This window comes from Lissotriton helveticus, chromosome 3_1 (genome assembly GCF_964261635.1).
Source record: "Lissotriton helveticus chromosome 3_1, aLisHel1.1, whole genome shotgun sequence".
Classification (NCBI taxonomy): Eukaryota; Metazoa; Chordata; class Amphibia; order Caudata; family Salamandridae; genus Lissotriton; species Lissotriton helveticus.
Genome location: NC_136061.1, coordinates 1481902626 through 1481928310, shown reverse-complemented (window position 1 = coordinate 1481928310; position 25685 = coordinate 1481902626). Strand labels below are relative to the sequence as shown.

General features: G+C 44.7%; 1 long non-coding RNA gene and 5 pseudogenes across 1 annotated transcript in view; 5 read left to right on the top strand and 1 right to left on the bottom strand.

The window, feature by feature from the left end:
* LOC144825006 (uncharacterized) overlaps positions 1-14809 on the bottom strand; it is a 176675-nt gene extending 161866 nt beyond the window's left edge. The window contains exons 1-2 of the long non-coding RNA XR_013609236.1: positions 14279-14809; positions 13017-13131 (exon numbers count right to left, since the gene is read on the bottom strand). This is a non-coding gene — a long non-coding RNA (uncharacterized LOC144825006). The remainder of the gene's footprint in view (positions 1-13016; positions 13132-14278) is intronic.
* An 846-nt stretch (positions 14810-15655) lies between these two features.
* On the top strand, positions 15656-15774 carry LOC144825646 (5S ribosomal RNA; annotated as a pseudogene).
* Positions 15775-16106: 332 nt separating this feature from the next.
* On the top strand, positions 16107-16231 carry LOC144825598 (5S ribosomal RNA; annotated as a pseudogene).
* Positions 16232-16524: 293 nt separating this feature from the next.
* On the top strand, positions 16525-16643 carry LOC144825826 (5S ribosomal RNA; annotated as a pseudogene).
* Positions 16644-16987: 344 nt separating this feature from the next.
* Positions 16988-17106, top strand: LOC144825465 (5S ribosomal RNA; annotated as a pseudogene).
* Positions 17107-17441: 335 nt separating this feature from the next.
* LOC144825478 (5S ribosomal RNA) lies at positions 17442-17559 on the top strand (annotated as a pseudogene).
* The last annotated feature ends 8126 nt before the right edge of the window (positions 17560-25685 follow it).

Below are 25685 nucleotides of genomic sequence, written 5' to 3'. Positions count from 1 at the left end.
TAGATATTTGATTACATTCCACATCCCTACTATGGTGAAACGAAGCATGCACGGTTGACTGAGTAAAATAACTATCTATTGTTTCCGCGACTCTAGAAATACATTTCTTATTCTTGGGAAACAAGGTTGTCATGTTTATGCGGTTGTCGGAGACTACTCCCTTCTTGTTTATTCGAGAAAGTTTCTAGTGACCTCTGAGTTAGCTGGCACACACACAATTAAGTTTAGTATACTCGATAGAGACATACTGACCTCAGTCCTATGTCGAATCTATAGTGTATCTTATTACAATGCGCAGAGCCTATTAGGGATATAGGAACTACACTACAAACTAAAGTGGAATCGGAGGCGTAGCTAGAGCTTCTGGTGCCCGGGGCTATCCCTCAGATTGCCACCCATGGCCGGTAGCGGATGAGGGGGTTTCTGGCGAAAAAGGACAGCGAGCAGCACGGGTGGATTGGCAGGGTTAAAGTTACGGCGCCACTCTCTATTCCAATGCAGGAGAAAGCAAAGGTCGGAACAAAGAGAGGTGCTGCATGCCCAACACTAACCTCTGCCAGCTCCCAGAGAACACCCGCTGCCAAGGCACACGTACTCAACTGAGTAACGACCCTTTTGATGGAGTGACCTGGAACCTCACACTAATGTAAATGCAATGGAGGGAGACAAATCACACAGCTTGTTATCTCTTCACAGGTACTTAAGAGAGGCATGCTTTTGACATTGTTAGGTCCCTTTATGTAAGTGCATGAACTGTAAGAATGTCAGATGTTTTAGTCGTTTCCAGTATTTACACACAATTTCAATAGCCCTATTTTATTTCTTTTATAGCGCTACGCATCCCAATGCAGAGTGTCAGACCGATTTACATAACATACAGATTGATAATAAATCATGCAAGTGTGTAAATCAGTTTAAAAGATGTGGTTTTTTTTTGGGGGGGGGGGGGTTTGTCCTCATTTGCCTTACCCTCTATTCAAGGAACGCCAACCACCTTGCGTGTCTGCCCCGGAGAGACTTAAGATTTCAATTGTCTCTAACATCAAGACACGATTTTACATTTTTGGTGGCAGAAGAGTCCTGATAAAAATTAGAGGGATAGAAGAAGGGGTATGGACTTGCAATGACTCCATCAAGGTATATTTCAACCAGTAGGACCAATAACCAATAACGTACCGGGGAGACCATATCCATGGAGTGTTGTAGGCATAATCATAGGACCCGGGGGGGGGAAAAAAAACGAACTCTATCTCCACTGGACCAAAAGATCCCAATATGCCAAGTTACGTTTGCTACCGGACCTGGCCAAGTACACCTTGGATGTCTCATATAGGGACATCAGCCAGCCTGCATGTGATGGGGCGTTTTTTTCTACCCAGAATTTGCAGATTTGCCTCCTGGCCAAGAGAATTGCGTAAAACAAGAAAGACCTTGCTTTGCCAGTGACACCAGTATCCAAACCGAAGATTATTAGTGACAACGTGATGGACAACGATATGTTTAGGATGGAGTCCAGGGTTGACTTCACTTCGTCCCAAAACCGGCCGATGTCAGGGCAGTCCTTAAACATATGTATATCTGATGCTTCGATAAGGTTACATTTATTGCATTTCTTGTCTGGGAGAAATTTGGAGAATCTCAGGGGCAAGAGGTAAGCCCGATGGATCGTGAACAGATGATTGCGTCTCATCCATGCCGGTTTGACGATCTTATAAAGGAGAGTAGAGGATTTTAACCATAACTCCTCGCACTGAAAGCCTAGCTCTTCCCCCCACAGCTCGTCAGGTAGGGCAAACCCCCCATCCACCTCTTCCAACAACATCCAGTACCACAAGGCTACCTCTTTACCTCCCCCACCTCTGATCTACTAGCTGCTGTTCCAGGTTGCTGGCATTCCCCAATAATAGTCCTTTACGACACAGGGCCCTGGCCCAGCTATCCAGCTGCATAAACTTAACTCTAGAGAGACCAGGGCCGACCCGCTCATGTAGCTCCTCCCATGCTCTCACGGACCCCTCTACTAACAACTCTCCCCATCTTATTATCCCAGCATCCTTAACGGGAGTAGAGAGGCTGTCTTTCAAACATACCGGTAGACCCGGAGAGTTCCATACTGGAGCAAAATTTGAAAAATAGGGCAGCCCTAATCTCTTTCTAATCTGAGCCCAGGCTTTCGCCAAGGATTGGAGAATTTTTAACTTGATTTTTTTGAGGAACTTCTGGTCCACGAATTTAAAAAGGAAACCGTCAATTGGCACGTCCGCTCCCACTAGCATGGCCTTAAACATAGTCCCAGTCAGTAAACTAGATGGTGTTTTTAAAATCATTCTTGCGTGGGACAGCTGAAAAGCCCACGCGTAATACTGTAAATCAGGAAGAGAAAGCCCTCCCTTTTCCCTCCTCCTCCTCAACTTCTTCCATGCCAGTCTGGTTGATTTATAATTCCAAATGAAGGAGTTGATCTCTCGCTGACACTTATCCAATATTTTTGCATCAAATGCTAAGGGAGTGGTGTTAAAGATGAAAGTAAATTTGGGAAGAATGGACATCTTTATCAAGCTCACCCTACCAAAAATGGTGAGTGGTAAATGAGCCCAGGATTTTAATAGCTTCTTACATTCATTGTATACTCGATCTAGGTTATTTTGTACGACTTTTCCTACATCTTGGGTAATCCGTAATCCGAGGTATCGCATAGAGGTGGAAATAGTCACACCCAGCTGTAAATTGGGAATATTCCAAGCCATGATCTCTGTTTTGCTGGCATTAATTTTGTACCCCGAAATACACCCAAACTCCTTTGGCCTCTTGATAACAACAGGAAATAATTTTTCCGGGTCGGAAGTAAAAATGAGGATGTCGTCAGCGTAAAGTGCAACACGCCTCTCCCACTCCTCAAATTTGAAAGAAGGAATATTTTCCTCAGCACGCAAAACCTGTGCTAATGGTTCTATATACAAATTGAAGAGGAGGGGAGAGAGAGGGCAGCCCTGCCGCGTGCCCCTCGTGATTTTAAAAGATTCTGACAGGACACAATTAATTAACAACCTAGCCGATGGAGCTCCATACAATAAGGTAATGGCTCGACAAAAACCCTCACCAAAATTGATCTTCTTTAGCACTGCGACCAGATAGGGCCAATTGACCCTATCAAAGGCCTTTGTTGCATCTAACGTAAGGGTGGCCAATGGAAGGGAGAAAGCTGAAGCGATGTCTATTGCCCCCACCAAGTCGTATGTTAAATCTGATAGCTGACGCCCTATAATAAAACCTTTCTGGTCTTGGTGTATAATTGCACCAATTACACTTCCCAAGCTCGCTGACATGATGGTAGTAAAGATTTTATAGTCACTATTCAAAAGCGAGATTGGGCGATAGGACCCACACTCAGTCGGGACCTTCCCTGGCTTGGGGATCAGATAATAGTTACTTCTCCCCACGATTTTGGGGGGATTTCCCCCTTCCTAAGGATCCCATTAAACAGGGACGTCAACACTGGAACTATGACATCTCCTAATGCTCGATATAATTCTCCAGGTAGGCCATCGGGGCCTGCCGCCTTCCCTTGTTTGAGTTGCCCTATGGCTTTGCTCACTTCTACCTCCGTTATTTCCATCTCCAAACAGTTGCTCTGCACCGTTGAGAGGGTCGGCAGTGAGATTCCATCCAACCATATATCTCTTGCCATCTGGTCATTGGGAATATCCTCCCTGTAAATCCCTTCGAAAAAGTCCAAAAAGGCACTCCCTATCTCTGAATTGGAGATCCTGGCCGCAGCCTCCCCTTCTACTTTTATTTCCCTTATATATTTAAGAGCTTGTTCGGCCTTAACTTTCCACGCTAAGATCCTACCTGCTGCCTCCCCAAATTCAAAATGGGAGATTTTGCTTACCTCCCATCTTTTAGCCACTCTTTCTGGCAAAATATTCTCCAGCTGTGATTTCAAATTGTCCATCTTCCTTGGTTGTCTAGTGAACCCGAAGAGGAACCAAGCTTCTGCTCGATGAGATTCATTTCTTTTTCAAGGCGGACTATCTTCTCCCTATATATCTTCTGCCTATGAGAGGCTCTGTTGGTGATACTACCTCTCAAGAAAGCTTTCAATGTCTCCCACACAGTGGTGAGAGTGGCGGATTAGAAATTGATCTCCAGGAATGATGTAGTCTCTGCTACCAGAAAACTAACTTCATCATCTTCCAATAAAATTGTCCGATCAAAGGACCAAGATGGATATTTTATCTGCCTGTCAGATCTTAAGGTGAACACAAGAGCCGAATGGTCGGACAGATGAGAAGGGAGGTATTGTATTGTATTCAAGGGATCTTTAAGGCAATAGCTAAATAGGGCATAATCAATCCTTGATTTGTGATTGTATTTAAATTTCCGAAAGGAAACCCCTAATTTATTGCCCGCCCTTTCCCTCCACAAATCTGCCAGACCCAACTGTGTCATGATTGCAGTAAGGTTTTGCCTCGATTTGGAAGAAATGCCAGCTCTGGAATTGGTGGATCTGTCCAGTTTAGGGTTAAGCACAATATTAAAATCACCTACCCAAATTATTGGGTCTTGGAAGGTTACTAAGTGATTTCTAATAGTGTTCAGATAAGACGGATCATTTGAATTGGGGCCGTAATAGCCCACTAATATACATATCCAACCATCCACTGAAATTCTCAGTAGAAGCCATCTCCCGGAATGATCCTCCTTATAGTCCAAAATCTGAACTTTCGCTGATTTTTTAAAGATAAAGAGGACCCCCCTGATGTTTGCATTATGATCCGTGGATATAAATTTGTCGATCCATCTCTGGTTTTTAAGCAATGCATTAACCTCTGCTTTGAGCAGATGTGTCTCCTGTAAGACAATGATCTGCGCGGGGGAATCTCTCAAATATTGTAAGATCCGAACTCTTCTATTTCTCACGCACAGACCATTGACATTCCAGGTCATATATTGCACAGAGGTCATGATATTCGTGCCGCCCCCCCACCTTTGTGAACCTCCAACCATATTCTTGAGTTTCTAAACTCAACCACCTGGCTACCTGAAACTGAAGCTGAAAGTGTCCCCAACCGGGGCACGCAAAAAACTTTAAAAGGTACGGTCTGTGAGGATTTTTTGCCATTTCCCCCACACCCACTCATTCCCCCCCTCCTAGGAAACCCCCCCACTTACTCTGGCTGGATGAATAGCCAAATTTACGCCCTCTCACAGCCCTCCTCCTCCTGCATTGCCTGAAACACCTAGGGCCATTCAGAATTGCCTACCAAAGAAGACGCAACAGACAAGAAAAGTATATCTAATGTTAAAGTGGAAGCCCCTGTTTTTTTTGTTGTTTTTTTTGTTTTAAATATTTTTATTTTTAGTGACACCTTTTAATGATGCTTGACTGCTTTTTTGTTTTCTTAAACAACCTTTAACCTGTATTTATATTTTTAACTAGCCCTGTAGGGGAATTCAGGGAAGATATTGTACGGATTACGCACAGCCTGGTGTTAGTAGGAAATAGCAAAAAGCCTCATGTTGTTATGTTATTTCCCACCCTGAGAATGGCTTCTAATAAGTTCCAACAACTCATCAGCCTCAGAGGGAGACCGAATATTGTGCATTTTGCTGTTGTACATTATGCGCAGAAAAGCGGGAAACCGCATCTGCACTGTTGCGCCAAGGGACCTCAACTTTTCCATTCTCTGACCGAGCTCCCACTGCCTATCTAATGTGGATTTAGAGAGATCGGACCGTACCTCAAAAGTAAAGTCTGGTCCCTTTAACGTTTTCGCTTTCAGTGCGAGGTTTAAGATCTTCTCCTTCAGGGTATATGTTAACCCTGGGCGAAGAACTACGCTCCGTTCGCGGAGCTTGCGGAGTTTCGGCAACTCCGCGTTCTACGGAGAACGCGAAGCTGTCGATTACTCCGCGATCCGGTGCGTAGCGTAGTTCTCGCGCGCTGAATAACATTATCGCGTGCGCGGCAATGGCTTACCTTGGCCCGTCGCGACCGCCTGGGTAGGTTTGCGCGATATTTGACGCAATCACGCACTTTTGTAGTGCGAACGAGAAGATGAGTTCCCGAACATGTCTTACACAACGCGAACACGTTACTTGTGACCCGGAACAGGAAATAAGGGAACGCAAGCGGGCGGGACAAACCTCTTGGGTAACTTAGCGCGCTAGCTATCTCGAGCATGCAGGCAGCGCCCCGAACACGCGCACCGCGCTCCCGAAGACGAAAAACAGCACGCGAACGGGTCTAGCAAGCAACTACGCATGTCCGCGGAGCTACGCGTAGGTCGCGGAGTGCAAGTGCGTCTTCGCGTAGCTCCGCGGAGTGCGGCTCCGCGAACTACGCCCAGGGTTAGTATATGTGAGGAAATTGATCAGGATCTTTCTTGATTTAGTTCTACCGGAGTTTAGCCGGAAGGGATCCCGATGTACTCGCTGTATATCTTTTTCGAGGTCCTCAACTGTCTCTTCCAAATTGAGGGAATCCTTCAATAATTTAGACACAAAGGCTTTAACATTTTCCCCTTCCTTTCCTTCCGGGATCTTCAAGAGCCTAAGATTGTTGCGCCATGAGTAGTTCTCCAATGATTCGACTCTTTCCCGCATGGCGTCCCCCTCTCTCCGTAGATTTTGTATTTTGGACTCAGCGTTCTGTAAATTAGACTTCAGGAGCCCCACCGCACCCTCCAACACCTCCGTTCTTTCACAAAGACCGTCCACTTTCTTTTCGAGGATCTCACACGAAGCCCTAATCTCAGTTTGGTTTGCTTTAGAGACCAAAAAGTCACATCTTATCTCCTCCCTCATTGAGGAAATTGACTCAACGAGGGCCTCGAGCGTATTTCCGACCCCCTTTCCACCTTATCTTATCTTATCTTATCTTATCTTAAGAGGGACTTATATAGCGCTCTGTCACCATAGGTTTCCTGGCGCTGGGTGGTACTGAGCGATGTAGAGAGGGGGAGCTAGCCAGACTGTGTAAAAAGATTGGTTTTAAGAAGTTTTCTGAATTCCAGCAGAGACATGGAGGATTTGAAGGATAACGGCAACTGTTCCATAGTTTGGGAGCCAGATGAGCAAATCTGCAACCACCATATTTTTTTAGTTTAATTGGGACTGCGGTCAGAAGTTGACGGTGGGAGGACCGAAGGTTACGTGCCGGACGGTAAGGAGTCACTAGGGACCTCAGAAAGACGGGGACGTACCAGTCACAGCTTTGTAGCTCAGGCAGCCGATCTTGAATGCAGCTCTCTGTTCGACCGGCAACCAGTGGAGTTTACACAGTAGTGGTTTTGCAGACTGCCACTTCGGGGTCTTAAAGGCTAGTCGGGCCGCCTGATTCTGCACAACTTGCAGCCTATGTAGCAGGTATTTCGGTAGGCCATGATACAAGGAGTTGGAGAAGTCCAGGCGAGAGAGCACAAGGGCGATCAAAACTTGTATCAGCGCTTCAGGCGAAAGTAGATGGGAAACTTTCCTGATTCTCCGAAGCTGAAACATACACGAGGATATGACTGCCCCAACCTGAGGCTTGAGGGAGAGCTCTGGGTCTATGATAACCCCCAGGCTCTTTGCCGATTTAGCCGGGATGGGCGGGGAACCCAGCTCTGTAGGCCAAAACTGTGGGCCCCAATGGGTGGAGCTACTGCCAGGGAGAATTAGCTCAGTCTTCCCTGGGTTCAGCTTGAGCTGATTAAGGTTCATCCATTGCTGGATATGTAACATGACCGCCTGACAGTCGAGAGCTGCGTTAGGGGTGTTAAAAAGGAAAATGATTTGCAGGTCGTCTGCATAATTGAAGACGGTAATGTCCCAGCTCTTCAGGGAATGGATGAGCGGGCGAAGATAAAGATTGAAAAGCAGGGGAGACAGAGAGGAACCCTGAGGCACTCCACAGATGAATGGTTCCCTAGTAGCCGTGAAAGGACCCAGGTGAACAGCCTGGGTTCTGCCTGTCAAGAAGGACTTATTCCAGACCAGAGCCGAACCCCGGATACCGGCTTGTTCGACACGGTGGAGGAGGATGTTATGGTCCACCGTGTCGAACGCTGCCGACAAGTCTAGAAGGATCAGGGCCTGAGGAGACCCTTTGTCGGCGTTGCTCCTGAGAGAGTCCATAACCGCTAAGATCACAGCCTCAGTAGAGTGGGCAGGTCTGAAGCCAGCTTGGTTAGGCTCAAAGTAGCCGGAGGACTCGATGAACTGAGAGAGGCAGCAGGTGACATGTGCCTCCAAGATCTTAGAAAAATAAGGCAGGAGAGAAATAGGCTGATAGTTGGCAAGGTCCTCTGGGTCGGCTCCGGGTTTTTTCAGCAATGGTACCAAGGCAGCTTCCTTGAAGGAGTTGGGTACGATGCCGGCCTCGAGAGAGGTGTTTAGTAGAGGCAAGATGCAGTTGGGCAAAGCCAAACAAATGTCCCTGAAGACAGAGGGAGGGCAGCAATCATTGGGGGAGCCAGATTTGACTCGGGAGGCAAGTTTGGCGAGGGAAGAAGGGTCGAGGAGGGGAAAGTGTAACAATGAACATGGGTTACCAAGGGAAGGGACAAGTGGAGCAGCAGAGGGGGCGGGGGGGATAGTGTTCTTGATCTTAATGATCTTTTCAGTGAAAAGGCTATTTAGAGCATCACAGGATTGTTGGGTGGGGACCTGGGAAGGGAGAGTTCTGGCATCAGACGTCAACTCGCCCAAAATTCTGAATATATCCTTGGACTTTTTGGGGGCGACAGAGATTCTTTCGGAGAAGTATTAAGATTTCGCTTCTATAATTGCACTTTTGTATATTTTTCGTGCCTCAACGTAAGCCTCTCTGTCGAGTGGTAAGTAGAAACGCCTCCACCTGCGTTCCATCTGACGCAGTTTGAGCTGCTGGGATTTCAGGGAGGTATTGAACCACCTATGTGAATTGCTGTGGCGAGAGCTGGGAAATTTAGACAGGGGGGCAAAAATATCACTAGCTTTGGTGATCCAACTGGAAAAGTAGTTTTCCAAGGCCTGGACTGTAGCATTGCTGCACAATGGAGGTTGAGTGTCAGCCAAGGAAGATAGGAAACCTTGCGAATCAAGGGTGCCCCATTTGCGAGCGACCCCGCCTGCTACGGCAGGAGCTTTAACACGGCCCCTGACTGTGATCACCGTGTCGATTAGGTGATGGTCCGACCAAATACAGGGGGTAACCACAGGACAGGAGAGAGTGAGATTGTAGGTCCAGATGTGGTCTATGTGACCCCTGACGTGAGTGGGAGAAGAGACAAGTTGATTCATGTTGAAGCTAGAGAGGACTTCAAACAGCTCTGCAGCATGGGGGCCAGCATCCCTGTCGTTGTACCAATAGTTAAAATCGCCGAAGATGGCGAGGCGGGCAGATGAGGTGATCAGATTGGCTAATTGTTCGCTAAAAATGCCAGGAAACAAAGGCATAGGGAACGAAGGGCGATAGAGGACGATGAGAGTAAGGGCTCCCTCTCCTGTTTCAAGACTGATGATAAGATTGTCTACATCGACAAGAGTGAAGGAGGATGTGGAGATGATCTTAAACTCCTTCCGTATGATAGCTGCCACCCCACCACCGGCGCGGCCGGGGGGACGATTGATGTTAAACATATAGTAGTCAGGGGGTAGGGCTGCCAAAATATCGGGGAGTGAGTCATCGGTTAGCCAAGTCTCAGTGATTAAAAGGATATCAGGGCACTCATCAGTGAGTAGGATAAAAAGGTCAACATGATGTTTGACGAAAGATCGTGTGTTCAAGTATAAGACACGTATGCTTGACTCTTGATTATCCGTGCATACTAGGGGATGGGCACTAGGGTGAGGAGAGGAGGCAGTGCGCGCAATGCCCAGTAAGGAAATGCGATCACGACAGGCAGGGGGTAGGTTGCAATGTTTGGGTTGTAAATTTCTCAGAGCAGAGGAAGTATATGTGACAGGGGTGACAGAGTCCCTGGCCCCTGGGCCCGTTCGGCCGCGGACGGGCGCAGACGGGCAGGACTCTGGCACGACTCCGGCGCGAGTCAGGCGCGCCCGCAAAGCGCGTCCGCTGCGCGGAGGAGTTACCATCCCCTTTTATGCACAACTAGAGCACGCTGGAACCCACCCACACACAAGATGGCCGCCGCAATTGAGTGCCCGGGACCAACTCCACAGCTTCAATACTCGGCTGGGAGTGGCCCAGGGCAGCGGGAAAGAGGGGGGACGGGGTCAGCAAGTCAAGCTTAGTAGAATCAAGCTATTTAGAACAATTTACGAAGGGGAAAGAAAAACGCCGATTTTTGCAATTAATTACACTTTTAAAATCAGGTAAAATCAGAGGAGCACAGGGTAACACAGCCTCCTGGCTTCGGCCTCAGGAGGAGCTCAGACACACACCTAGTTCGTCCCTGCCTTTATCGAGAGTTGATCTCATTGGGGCCTTCTTCAGTACTGTTACTATTCTTTCCCCAGCACCAGCACTAGCACCAACTGCCTCTTTTAGGATGGGTGTGGGATCAGCCATCCCTGAATCTATAGTTGCAGTAAGCTCTAAGGGTATAGGTGTGGGTGAAGGAGCAAGTGTGGATGTGGGCGCGGGTATGGATGCCAGTGTGCCTTTTAATGTATGTACCGCTATATCTGGAGAAATATCTAATACCTGGGGTACCACTTTAAAGAAGGAGCGCAGTGAGGGGGTAATTCGTACAATCCTGTTCTTCTTCGAGTATGTGTTATTAACCCCTCGCTGGGGGCTGCCACTGTTTCTTCTTCCTTTTCCTTTACCTTTACCTTTCTCCTTAGCATCAGCACCTCTGCTTTCCTTATCTGCAACCTCCTCCGCCTCACCCCTATCTACTTCTATTCCTTTACTTGAGCCTTCCTCCACCCTTGCAGTGCTTTTTGGGGCCTGTAGTTTCCTGCCCGATTTCTGACCTCCTCCCTGCTTTTTATAGGTGATTTTAGAAGCCTGCTTTTTGAAACTAGCTTTACTTGTACTCGCAACCCTGTCCCCCCCAACCTTACTGCTAAACAGCTCTGCCGGTTCTATAAATTCTATGGGAGTTTCTAGTTCTTCCAGGGTTGTAGGTTGTTTGCCTGTAACTCCGTCAGATTTAGCGACAAAGATACTGGAGGGCACTCTCTGTGAAACGGCAGCCCCCTGACTTCTGCCGCTGACAGCTCTCAAGCTAAGGAGCCCCCGAGCCGTTGCGCCGAAGCTCCACGGCTGCTCGTCTCCACTGTAACAAGGAGGCGGGGGGAAGGGGTCGCGCCTCTGCGGCCAAACACATCTGCGAGAAAGGTGAGGAAATAACGTGGAACCCGGTTTGAAAAAACAACAGCCTCTTATCTTATTTTTGGTCGTCCTCGCGTCTCCGTCTTCACCGGTGGGTGTTCGCGCTGTATTCTCAGCATTCAGCGCCGGGTGTCCTGCGGTGCATCAGAGGACTGTGAAGAGCGAGCGTACCGCTCTAGCCTGCAGCCGCCATGTTTCCACCCACTGCTATTGCTTAGATGTATATTCATATGTGTCAGTTTAAAAGATGTGTTGCGTGAGTCAGTGGAGGTTAAAAGGTGTAGCAGTCATATATCCTACATAGCTCACTATGCTTTATTAAAAGGCTTACTATTTATGAATGCCAAGTAATGAAAGGATCTGTGTTCAAAGCAGTAACCCACTTACCTAGCTACAATAAAAATAAAAAAGAAATCTGTCACCTGCATATTACATGCTTTGCAGGCACATTAACCTTCTATACTACTTTGAGTCAGACCTGGGACTACACAAAACAGAAATCTCTCCAAGAAATACTTTAACCTCCTGGGCTATCTCACCGATTAATATTCCCTGATATTTACTGGGCACCTCCGCAGCAGACGTCTTAACCCCATAATATTATTAGAAAACGCAGACTTTGTAACCAATTAAGCATAAAAGATCTACCAACATGCTCCTCTAAGTTGCCAATGTTTTTGTGGCAGGGTTTTAAAAAATGTGTAAAATTAGTTGAGGCCCAGATTTTACATCGCAATTGCGCCACTTTTTTAGCACAACCCCAAAGCAAAATCTAATTTGTTAAATCTCATAATGCGCTTAAATGCACTCATGATATGTGATGTCACTTACTGTGATGCCATGTGTGATGTCCTGTATTGTAACATCACAGGCTGTGATGGCACACATCATGATGTCACTTGCATACAGACTAACTACGTTCGTCCCCTGCCCCCTCGCATGCTGGAGCTGCAAGAATTAAACACACACTAAACAAACTTCCAAGAGAAATGCAACTGGAAGTTTATTTGATGTGTGTTCACTTTATTGAAATCTGCATCCTGCAAACGAATTTCACATCCTAAACATTTAGCTCTGTGTCTGGGGTATGTTAAATTGACTTTCCTCGAAAATGGAGAAGTGTATTGTCATTATACATACGTCTCGTGCACAAATATACTGCACAGGACAATCATATCTCTGAAATACAAGAGTGAAAAAGTCTAAGGGGAATTGTAATGGTGGGGATGTGTGAATGGCCTTTTAAAATAATGATGTTTCTTTCGGCTTTGAAAGGGGGAGGAAGAAAAATAGAAACTATGATAGTTCTGTGTCTGGGTGTTTTCTTATTTAGCGCATATCTGATAGTTACTTTTATGACTTCTAAGGGTCAGTATTCACAACCACCATCATTATCAATGGTGAACAGTCATTTTCGTTGTGGCGGCCTGTTTGGCTGGACATGACAGATGCTTTTGGGAAAGTTGCCAGTTACTGAAGAAGCGCTTACTTTGGATTCTAGAGCGGAATCGGCTTTTACCACTCAGTAGATTATAAGTTCTAGTCACAGCGTTATGAAATGTGCACAGAGTCTTTCACATAAACCCTTACTGAGTCAGGTTTCAAAATTGTGTGCCACAACACTTAACACAAGAAATCTAGACTTGACAAGCTCTCTATGCTCATCATTTAATATATTTCTCCATTCCTGTTCTAAAACATTCCTAAGTAGTGTAAACAAATACAAATTTAATTCCTTTTCACTTACCTTGATTAGGCGGGGAGGGGCATGCTTTTAACTCGTGGATGAAGTGGAGATCGGTAACAAGCCCCCTCTTCTGACTGTTGGTAGCTCCAAATGACAGTGGAGATGCTCGCCATAGCTGCCAAGATTTCAGATAGTTTGTGTGACATTTTCATAATTTCAGTGTTATTATGAGTGACATTCAACGGCTGAGTGACACTTTCTTGTGAGCAAAATCAAGCAATGAAGATGAGGGAAACATATAAATATCTGGAATTATACCCATTTGTGCAAGGAGAAACTCTAAGGACATCTCAAAACTGCTGCAAAGCACCAGAAATGAAAGTGCACTAGAATGTGAGAGAGGCTACAGCGTGGAGCCTGAGCCAACCTCACTGACGATAAACCCAACATTGTGCAGATTGCAGACAGTGACTGCAATGCTGAGCTCCGCTCAGGCGCTGTAACTTTACTTACAGGGCAGGATTCTGGCTCAGAAAGTTAGATAAAATATCTCTATGATTCTCACTCCATCCACTGTTACCTGCTGTCTCTCCTGTGCAGTAACCACAGGCTGCATCAAAGACAGCTTGTTCTATTCCAGTCCCAGTTCATCCCTTCAGATAGCAGTGCAGTGGAAAAATTCTCAGTGCAATAAAAGCCCTGACCAGCCCTGACTACTACAAGGTATATTTTGTATGTTTCCATTACCATCGTGCTCGGTGGGTTACTGTCCTGTGGGGTGTACTGTTTCCGCAATATATCCTACAGAATTTAAATATTACAAAAAAACAAATACAAAAAGGCCTCTCAAGCAACAACAAAAAATCAACAATTACAATACCAGTAAAACTAAAAGGGCACAACAGCTATATAAGGGTGTAAACGGTAGCAGTGAGGCCCAATATTAAATAAAATACAAAAATGACTCCTGATTCTTAATAAGCAGCCATGCACACTCTGTGCCCAGGTGAGTATTCTACACGTCTTTTACCAACTTTCAAATAAGAAAACAAACTGCCTGACATGACCCTCATTACTGTTCTAAATTCGTCCCTCAAGTATGAAATAAGCTAAGAGTGAGAGAAGGGGGCTGTGGATTATCGTGTCTGGCTGCTTTCCTTCCTCATAACGAGCTATCACTTCCCGAAATATGCCGTTACAATAATCGCAATCACTTTAAGGAATTGTTTTTTTGAAGATTATGTATGTATAGTCACTTTGCTTTACAGTGGGCCCTAAATAAAAGCAATGAAGTGAAGATATAAAGTGAGTCCCGAACTCACCTGGCGTGTTGTTTGATGTGCAGCAGAGCACACAGGCTCCACCATCGGATGTGGATGCCCGGAGATGCCTGAGCCGGCAAACATTATATTAACTACTTCCTGACGCATGCCCTGCTACTGGGACTAATGAATGCGCGGCTGTTTCTCCATGGATCATCATACGCTGCTGTTATTCACTGTCTTCACGGAGCAGACACTGTGTGTGATACTCACTCTGTGTGACATTATCAACACTACTAAAGTCAGTGGCAGGCAGGCTGCATGGCCAAAGTACTTCTTGTTCTGTAGTCTGCCTGTCAGGCTGGCAGTGGCGACGTTGCCGCCCGCGTAGAGTCAATCAGTGAGCCCAGCTCCGGAGGGGGGTGAAGACGCAGATCAGCCCCAAGGACAATGAAAATGTCAAACACCAGGCGGCCTATGGACTACAGAGGAGCAGGAGAATGAAGACTATCTCCAGTTCCGGTCAGCGTCAGACTGTTGTCTGCAGAAAATATTAAATGTCAGGGGCCAGGCTAGCGCGAGACTCCTCCACTCACGCATGTGCCTGAAAGTGCGCAGCGTGTGCGTCACTGCTGGAGCGCGGAGGCTTGCTAAAAATAATGCCCAGGGCCGTCATTGGTAGCGCATTCGCGCGCTACAAGATTGACGGCCCTGGGACCCACACACGGCCGCCGCCCGCCGCACATGTGGGTGTGGTGGCGGCCTGGGTGTACTTCCGTCACTCTACTTTTCACCCCCCAGTAAATCCAGGGTTAGCCACGGGTGGCGGGCCACCAGTGCCACGCAGCCGCCACCAGCCGCCCTAAAAATAGGGCCGCCTGGGGGGACCGCCCCCACCGCCCCTCCTAGCTACGCCACTGAGTGTAATGAAAATAACTAAGAGCCCCAGACTCATTGCCCTTCATGCCTACAGCTACACCACCCTGAAATCATCCGAGTTCAGTAGTTAAGCAGTGTTGGGCCTGGTTAGTGCCTGGATGGGAGATCGCCTGGGAATAACATTTGTTGGAGGCTTTTTTCTGTTTTGCTTTAGGGAGATGAGGGTGGCTTGTCTTGATTACTATGGCCAGCAGTGAAGTCTAATAAAAAAAAACTATGAGCCCCAAAGTCATTGCTCTTGATGCTTACAGCCCTACCTCCCTGACAGCACCTGACCTCGTTTGATATCAGTAGCTAAACGGGGTCGTCGGGCCTGGTTAGTACCTGGATGGGAGACTCTGGGAATATCAGCTGCTGAAGGTTTTTTTTTTGTTGTTTTTTTTTGTTGCTTTTTTTTGCTTTGCTTTAGGTGGATGAGGGTGGCTGGTCTCTCCTACTATGGCCAGCACTGAAGTGCAATGAAAAAATACTATGAACCCCAAAGTCATTGTTCTTCATGCCTACATTCATACGACCATGAAAGCACCTGATCTCATCTGATCTCAGTAGTTAAGCAGGGTCGGGCCTTGTTAGTACGTGGATGAGAGACCAGCTGGGAATACCAGGTGCTGTAGGCTTATTTTTTTATTTGCTTTAGGGAGATGAATGTGGCTTGTCTTGCTTCAAATGGCCAGCACTGAAGTGGAATGAAAAAAACTAAGAGGCCCAAAGTCATTGCTCTTGATGCTTACAGCCCTACCTCCCTGACAGCACCTGACCTCGTTTGATATCAGTAGCTAAACGGGTTCGGGACTGGTTAGTACCTGGATGGGAGACTGTCTGGGAATATCAGCTGCTGAAGGTTTTTTTGTTTTGCAATTGGTGGGTGAGGTTGGCTTGCTTTGCTTACTATGCCTAGCACTGAAGTGGAATAAAATAAACTAAGAACAACAAAGTCATTTTTCTTCATGCCTTAAGCCATACCACCCTCAAAGCACCTGATCTCGTCTGATCTCAGTAGTTAAGCAGGGTCAGGGTCAGGCGTGGTTAGTAACTGTATGGGAGACCGCCTGGGAATACCAGGTGCTGTAAGTTATTTTTGTTTTGCTTTAGGTGGATGAGGGTGGCTTGTCTTGCTTACTATGGCCAGCACTGAAGTGGAATGAAAGAAAACTAAGAGCCCCAAAGTCATTGCTCTTCATGCCTACAGCCATACCACCCAGAAGGCACCTGAACTCGTCTGATATCAGTAGTTAAGCAGGGTCGGGTCTGTTTTTTTGGGGTTTTTTTTTTGCATTAGGTGGATGAGGGTGGCTTGTCTAGCTTACTATGGCCAGCACGGAAGTGGACTGAAAATAGCTAAGACCCCCAAAGTCATTGTGCTTCATGCCTACAGCTATACCACCCTGAAATCACCAGATCTCATCTGATTGCAGTAGGTAAGCAGGGTTGGGTCTGGTTAGTACCTGGATGGGAGACTGCCTGGAAATACCAGGTGCTGCATGTTTTTTTTTGTTTGTTTTGCTTTAGGTGGATGAGGGTGGCTTGTGTCGCTTACTATGGCCAGCACTGAAGTGGAATGAAAATAACTAAGAGCCCCAAAGTCATTGCTCTTCATGCCTTACAATCATACCACTCTGAAAGCACCTGATCTCGTCAGATCTCAGTAGTAAAGCAGGGTCGGGCCTTGTTATTACCTGGATGGGAGACAGCCTGCAAATACCAGTGTAGGCTTTTTTCGTGATTTTTTTCATTTTGCTTTAGATGGAAGAGGGTGGCTTATCTCGCTTACTCTCGCCAGCACTGAAATGGAATTAAAAAAACGAAGAATCCGAAAGTCATTGTTCTTATGTCTACAGCCATACCACCCTTAGAGCACCTGATCTCGTCATATCTCTGTAGTTAAGAAGTGTCAGTCCTGGTTAGTACCTGGATGGGAGACCGCCTAGGAATACTAGGTGCTGTTGGCTTGTTTTGTTTTGCTTTGCTTTAGGGAGATGAGGGTGGCCTGTCTTGCTCACTATGGCCAGCACTGAAGTGGAATAAAAAGAACTAAGGGCTCCAAAGTCATTGCTCTTCATGACATACAGTCATACCACTTTGAAAGCACCTGATCATGTCTGATCTCAGTAGTAAAGAAGGGTCTAGCCTGGTTAGTACCTGGATGGGAGACAGCCTCGAAATACCAGGTGGTGTAGCCTTTTTTTGTTTTGCTTTAGGTGGATGAGGGTGGCTGGTCTCTCTTACTACGGCCAGCACTGAAGGGTATGAAAAAACTAAGAGCCCCAAAGTCATTGTTCTTCATCTCTACAGCCATACGACCATGAAAGTACCTGATCTAGTCTGATCTCAGTAGTTATGCAGGGTCGGCCTGGTTAGTACCTAGATGGGAGACTGCCTGGGAATACCAGGTGGTGTAGGCTTTTTCTGTTTTTTTTGTTTTGCATTAGGTGGATGAGGGTGGCTTGTCTCGCTTACTATGTCCAGTACTGAAGTGAAATGAAAAAATACTAAGAGCCTGTAGTGACACAATAGGACACACCTGGACCCTGCACTCCCAAGAGGAGGCAAATGCACTACTGCACCTTTAAACAACACACATTAAACAGCACTCCCAAAAGACGAGGCGATAAAACAAAACCCAGCACTCTCTTATGGCGAGGCAAGAAGACAATTTCAGGTGCATTTAAAAGGGACACACACATGTTTATTAATTCAATATTTTTAGAAAGGAAGGCACAACTATATCAGTTAATGCAGACTTCCAAATATCAAGTAATTCCAGTGTAAAACCAGACTAAAATGCAGCATATATACATGTAGCAAAGAAACTTAGAAATTATGTACATAAAGGAAGGAACACCTCCCCGATCGATCATGCAACATCCTTGCCAACTCAAGCTGGAGAAGCTCTTTGACAGCCCAGGAAGGAGTTCAGTCGGGACCCAAGTTCCGTCACTTCCACAGCTGTATGTCTACACTGTGATGAGCTTTTACCTGCCTCCCCCTACGGTCTCCCGCTTTAAAACCTTTACTCAACGTGAGGCGAATATTCTAGAAACCTCGCCCCCTTCAATTGGAAAAAACCGAGCTGGCTGTACTGGTCTGTGTCAAGGTCAAGACGGAGGCTGGCCAGGCTCCCGTATTTTGACTCAGACAGAGCTGTCCATTCCGCACAGTCCCTGAAATTACCAAGCGCGCATCCCACATAACATGTTCCTGTTCACTCTGATCGGTGAGTAGCAAAAAACAAATGAAGAGTAAAAACATGCCCTCCCCACTTTGTAGCTACGTGCAAGCACAGAAAATGGAGTCTGTTGCACAAGATGGAATCAGCACAGAAAATAGAGTCAATTATGCCAAATAGAGCCAATGGTCAATATATCACTCAATATCAGTACATTCCACCCTTTGACCATTGGCTTTCATAACATATTGGTCTGAGATCAACTGCTTTAGGTCGAAGCATAGACAAGAGATTAGGTACACACTGGATATAACAACATAATGATATCAAGATACATATTGTTAATGCTATCCCACCTAGAACAGAGCAAATTTTACAGAAATCCGGCAACCACCCAATCAACCAACCCCACCACACTTTTTCTACATCCTGCTTGACATCTTTAGCTAACTTATGTAAAGCGTCAATGTGGTATTGAATTGACTTAGAATGATCTGAAAGATTAAAGCAAAACATTCCCTCAAAGTCTGAGCATACATGATCATGTTTTAAAAGTAAATAATCAATTGCGGCTCTGTTCTGTAATGTAGCTTTTCTTGCCCCTCGCACATCCAATAATAATTCTGCTAAAGCAACTGATGTATGATTAATATTTTTCACCATCTAACATGCTAATTTGCGAACAGCCCTAGAATTATAAATAGTTAGGCCTGGAATTCCTACTATTGAAGCAGCTAAACTAATATATTCAGACTTGGATAATAAATGAATTTCAGAATCACAATGTTCATAGAGTTGAACAGCTTCTCTAGTATTCCGAACATGTGATGATGGATCTAATGGGAACGTCATGAGGCCTAATCTAGTAAAGGCACACGGTCCACCTGTGATATTTGCTTGAATATACTTATATGTAACATTACCACATGAGAATAACCACCCTACAGGCAATTTGACATACCTGAAATGACTGGCAAAAGTTACTACATTTTTGCACTTCATGTGATTTTGCATATACTTGCATTTTGATTTTTGTATAGAGTTTGTTGTTCCCATGTCATCGTGGATTGAGTTCCTTCAAGTCGTATTTGAGCACATTTACCAATGGTAATAGGGTCACAAGTTAGATTGTAGCAAATGTCACCTTCAGAGATGTTGAACGTTATCACTTGTGTTAGATTTTTCCAATCATCATCATTAGTTTCTGGCCAAAATCGGCAAAACTCATTAGGTGACAAGTGAGTTGTCACATCATGTTCCTCCACTACCTCGTCTGCATTTGTGACATTAAATGTCTGCAACAGCACATCAACAGGGGTAGGTATAGCTACGAGGCACGTGTAAATAATATCCATGGTGCTTTTCATGTTTGTCATGCAAAAGTACGACCTGTTGAGGACTGTCTGTGCAAGATAGGACCACACATTTTCAGGCCGAATCAGCAGTGCTGTTGACTTGCGCAGTCGGCTGGCCGCTTCGGAGTAAGTGGTACCCGGTCCCTCCCGGCCCCACTCGAACATGAACAAACGCACTCCAGCGAGCGCAAGCAGAGCACAGACACGCCATGCTGTGATCTAAAAGAACAGAGAACAAACCGGTATTATTCATTCTCACAAGTAACATTTATCAGCAGGCACATGTTCCCATTTTTACTGCCCTGGTTTCATGACTAGCAGGACGTTGTCCTTTCCTGTTGCAATAACCTCCGCCTGTTTGGGGGGACCATTTGGAGATTCTACCCACATTTCGGCTCTTGGATTCTTGTCACTAGAGCCAAACCCTCCTTCCCCACACACAGTGAGAAGGGCTGGGGCAGTCCCCTTCTTGACTATCCCTCTGTATACTGGCATGATCACTATTTGTGCAACTCTGTCTCCAGATTGTATTATAAAATCAGCGTCTCCACTATTAAGTAGGATGACCTTGATTTCACCATGATAATCTGCATCAATGACCCCTCCCAGCACTTGAATGCCCTTTAGAGCCAATCTAGATAGAGTGGCAATCAAGCCAAAGTGCTCTGTGGTAATCTGGATTCCCACTCCTGTCTCAATGAGTGCTATATCTCTTGGTTTGAGTCTGTACAGTTTCAAACCATGCAGATCAAGACCTGCAGCCTCCAGTGTCGCCTGGTACGGAGCCAAAGCTCCAGGAGCTGTCTCCCAGTAGAGAATGGTATTGGTGGCTACATGAGGCTGAATCTGCAAGGCTGGTGTTAGCATTTGCATCAAGGGGGTTTCTGCATTTGCTAAGGGTCTATTGTTTAATATTTGCAGTGCCTCATTTAAATGGTCCCTCCAACTTTTCAATGACCCATCAGACAACTTTCTCAATTAATCTTTCAACAATCCATTCATACACTCAATCAGACCCGCAGCCTGCGGATAATACAGAATATGAAAGACCCACTCAATATTGTGTTGTACACAATATTCCTTCACCAATTTGCCTTTGAAATTAGACCCATTGTCACTTTGAATCTGGAATGTAATTCTCAAAATACAAAATCAGCAAGTCTAACATTTTCAATGTGTTCAACTGAGTAGCATGTTTACATGGAAATGGTATCAGATATTCAGAGTATGTGTCTAAAGCAATGCACACATATTGACATCCTTGACTAGTTAGCAGGGGCCCAATGTAATCAATCTGCTAGATCTGTGCTGGTAATTTTCCTCTGCCTCACTGGCCTCTCACTATCTGTGGTACTGGTCTATGTTGGGTATGCTGACAAACAGGACATTGCAAGATCGCAGTTTTAATCAGATCTGGGGGAATGTGTATCCCTCTATTCTCTGCCCACCTGCTAGTAATCTATTCTCCAAAGTGTCCGCTCTTCTGAATGTGCCTACTTCGCAATCCCAACAAGGTAAGAATCCTGCGTTGCCACCTCGGCCTCTGAAATCTTAGCTTTTTCATCTGTGAGGGAAATAAACTAGAGGTCGAGTGAGTCGGTGAAGCAGTGAGCATCTGCATGATACATGGTAACTGTGCTTTGTGGCAACATGGTCCAGATCTCTTTCAACAGTTCCTTACATCACACTTCCTTTGTATTTATCATCCAAATATGAGCATGCCACGTGGGAAGCCAAGTGGCTAATCCATTGGCAGTGGACCACGAGTCAGTGTAAATATGACATTTTCCTCTCAATTCTTGTTTCAAAGCTTGATACACAGTGTATAGTTCTGCAAACTGGCTACTCTTTCCCTCTCCAGTAGTGGTCAACAACTTCTTGGTCACAGGATTGTATGACACCACCTTCCAGTGCTTTTTAGCTCCTACATACCTGGCTGAACTATCAGTAAACCACACATGTTTCCTGTCCTCCAAGGGCAATTCTTCAAATGGGTTTACCCCACTTCACAGGAGACTCCTGTATCTCATGTACATCATGCAACACCTCTGTAGCTCCCATTGGGGCTTGTGCCACCTGCTCATGCAACACCACAGTGTCTTTGGGACCTACTCGGGCCCTATGCTGTTTGTACCACTTCCATTTGATTATGCTGGCCTCTGGCGCATGTCCTATTCTGTGAGTATTGGGTGAACTCATCACCCATTGCATTACAGGAATCTCAGGTCTCAAAATCACATTATGCCCTAGGGTCAATTGCTCAGTATTTACCAGGGCCCAATAACATGCAAGCAACTGCTTTTCAAAGGGAGTGTACCACTCTCCAGCATCTGGCAATTTCTTTGTCCAAAATCCTAAAGGCACTCTCTTTTTTCCTTGCTTTTGCCACAAACTCCAATTAGCATACAGTCCTTGCACTGTCACATTCAGCTCAACATCTCCCTACCGCACTGGCCACAAATCACAAGCATGCTGTATAACCTCTTTTGCTAGTTCAAATGCATTTTTCTTTTGTGTAACTTTGTACAAAGGGACCAAAATCTGACTGAGTGAGGGATGTGCTGTCTCCAAAAACCAAACAAACCAATGAACCTCTGGGGTTCCATCCTATTTCATGGCAAAGCAAATTCTTTAATCTTTTGTCTCACTTGGGGCACCACCTCTCTGTGTCCCTGATGCCATTGAATATCCAAAAACCTCACACTTTGAGAGGGTGCTTGTACTTTGGTGGGATTTATCTCCCACTCTTTGCTCTGCAAATGCTCCACAATCCTTTCCAGCCGAATCTGCACCTGCTCTTGTGTCTCTCCCTGTATCATCACGTCATCAATGTAATGGCAAAGCTGTACCCCAGAAATAACTGGTACCTCATCTAAATGCTCTGCCACCATCCGGTGACAGACAGTAGGACTGTGTAGGTACCCCAAAGGAAGACTTCTAAATGTTAATTGTCTACCAATCCATGAGAAGCCAAATTGCTCTTGACATTCAGGGGCTATTGGTATAGAAAAGAAAGCATTAGCAATATCAATAGTTGCATACCAAGTCCCAGGATGCTTCTGTATTTTCTCAATTAAAGTAACAGTATCTGGGACAGCGACAGCCAAAGGAGGTGTGTGTTTGTTCAATTCGCGATAATCAACTGTCAAGCACCAAGTATCGTCACTTTTGCGCAAAGGCCTCACAGAGTTACTCCAGGGGGAAGTGATTGGAGTCACCACCCCTGCCTCTATCAAATCCTGTATGGTTACACTGATCTCCTCATGCCCTCCTGGGATTCTGTACTGTTACAAATTAATTACCTTAGTAGCCTGGGGCATCTTCATTGGAGGAATCTTCAAGCGACCCACCCTTACGGCGCCAATTGAAATGTACTTTTTTTATCCAAATTGTTAGTACCCATCCTCAAAATACAGAGTCATTCCCTTCAATATATCAATTCCAATAATATATTCAGAGAGGGGCACAATCAATACAGGGATGATTTACAATAAAGGAATGGGTTGCAGTGTTGCACCGATTACCAAATTTACAACTAAGTGTATGTGGACCATAAAGATATCATTAAAACCATGAAGCATATCTGTTTGTTAAAACATTTTCATACATTTATTAGAATGAGTAAACTTAGGTAGAAACATGTACAAATCATATACACAATTGTTTTCCACAAATTAAAAAAAAAAATCAAAAATTATAAAAAAAAAAAAACATTAAAACTTGCTAATTTAGCACTTAGTACCATAGCATAAACATTGCATCATCATATTCATAAATCAATGGATTGTAACAGGAACGAAATTGTCGACGCTGCGTTTCGGTGCCTTTTTCTATTCTGCACCTTCTTCAAGGACTCGTTCACAGCTTAATATTTTCTATAAAGACATATCATAATACATATCGTTAGGTCCAGACTCTTTTTACAACAATTGCACTTAGATTTTTATCGTATTTTAAACTATTATCCCTCTATTTGGTAATCCCGAACCCTTTGCAACCCCAGGTAGTACGTTACTATATTCTCATGTCTTTAGCGAGAGTATAGTGGACTTAATCGTCACTGGTTTAATGTCCATGTCTTAGTTTTATTTCCTTGACATGACCAGGTGTACAATTAGCTTTTTGTGCCCAAATTTTTTTTTTATAGGCTAATAGGTTTAGTATTATTGTTTACCGCCCATTGTTTTCCTTAACTTACCCAGGTTTAGTCTTTCCTGGTTTTGTTTTATAGGTTTGTGTGAGCACGTTTCCATCTGCTCATGTTTCTTTCATCCTTTTATACTATGGGAAAAATATATCTAGTTTTAGATTGCTCTATTTGTTTAATGAGTGTTATAGTTTAGAGGAACATTCATGCATAACTCTACCTTGTATCTGTGGTTTGTTGAAATTTTCCTTGGGTTTTGAAGAGAATGAACCAACTTCAATCCTATTACAAGGATACATTTGTATTATAAGGATGGTCTCTTTGTTAATTAATTACAATAATTCGCATTTGTTAGTGTTTGTTTTTTATTTTTTATTTATCTATCATTTTCCTCCATCTCTAATCGGTATCACTAATTCAAATTGGACAAGTGGAAAATAATCACAGTTCAGTCACAGTTTCTGTCTAAAGTGAAGGTTTGCTTTTAAGTTACATACAATTATCCCTCCCTTGCATCTCTGATTTTTCAAAGTTTAATATTTTCCCAAGCTTACCGGTCCTATTTTCTTGATCGTTTTGGTAGTTGGGGGGACGCCTCTGGGAGCTACCTTATGCTATTCCGTCCAACACTTTCTCTGAGGGGCAAATGATATTACTAGTTAGTTTTTAATTTATTTTATTTTTACTATCCTCACTCAAAAAGCTGATACTTAGTCCTGGTTTTCTTACCTCTGCGTAGACAGGAATCATTTAGTGATTAACTCTTGCATGTATTCATCATGGAATCAAGGGTCACTTTCTTTGAGCTTTTTTAAAAATTAGCTGTTCACTCTAGGGAAAATAATAGAGTATAGCATTTACTACTTTTGCTCTATTAAAGCTAACTTCTATCTGTTGTAGCTGCTATGGTTTTTGGCAGAGAAACCCTTCTCTTACTCACTTGTAGCTGGTAGCTGATCTGAGGGGCGTCCTCCTCCTCCCAAGGTTGGTTTTGAATGACTAGCTCTTACTCTGTGTCTGGCATTTATACTATCCTAAATTGATAGATTGTCATCACCTGTTTGGTGTTGTTGTCAATTCGAGTATGTTTAGGGATGGATAAAAGCGAACCGGTCGCCATCTTGTAGTGTGTTTTTTGTTAATGTACTCGACTCCCTCATGTCGTTTATTGCGTGCTTATGGGCTCATATGCTATATTTTGTCTTTTTGTTGGTAATACTATAGAAATGTTATTTTCTAAAGCCTCACTCGTTTTACCCATATTCGTTCTCCCGTTAGTATTGAAATTAATTAAGAGGCCTGCTGTCATCTCTCCTTATCTGTTTTAGGAAGATTCTTGTTTATTTAGCTCTACTGTATTTTAGTTTGCCAGGTTTGGCATCGGTTAGTTCTTACATAAACTCGATGTATCTCGGCCGATTATCTAAGCGGCCGCCATTTTGAAACGGGAACAAAGAACGAATCCCGCTTATCATGTTATCATACCTGCTCTAAAGTGACTGTTTATTAGGTCCACGCCTGGTCTTAGTATGACTAATCTTGATCTATTTAGATCGGGTTGTCTATATACACATACTTTTTGAATATATGCTTAAATATGTGTACAATCGCCGTCTTGTTGTGGCCGCTATTTTAAAACGGGAACAAAGGGCGATCACCGCTCATTGTGTTATCATACCTCCTTTACAGAGAATATTACTACTTAGATCCCCACACGATGGTTGCATGGCTTATCTCGTTCTGTTGAGATCGAGTTATTTTCTGAAAATTCTCTTCTATTGGGATTATATTTTCAATTATGTGTCATATTATGGGAATACATACTGAAGATTCTATTTTGTATATATTTACACAATTACC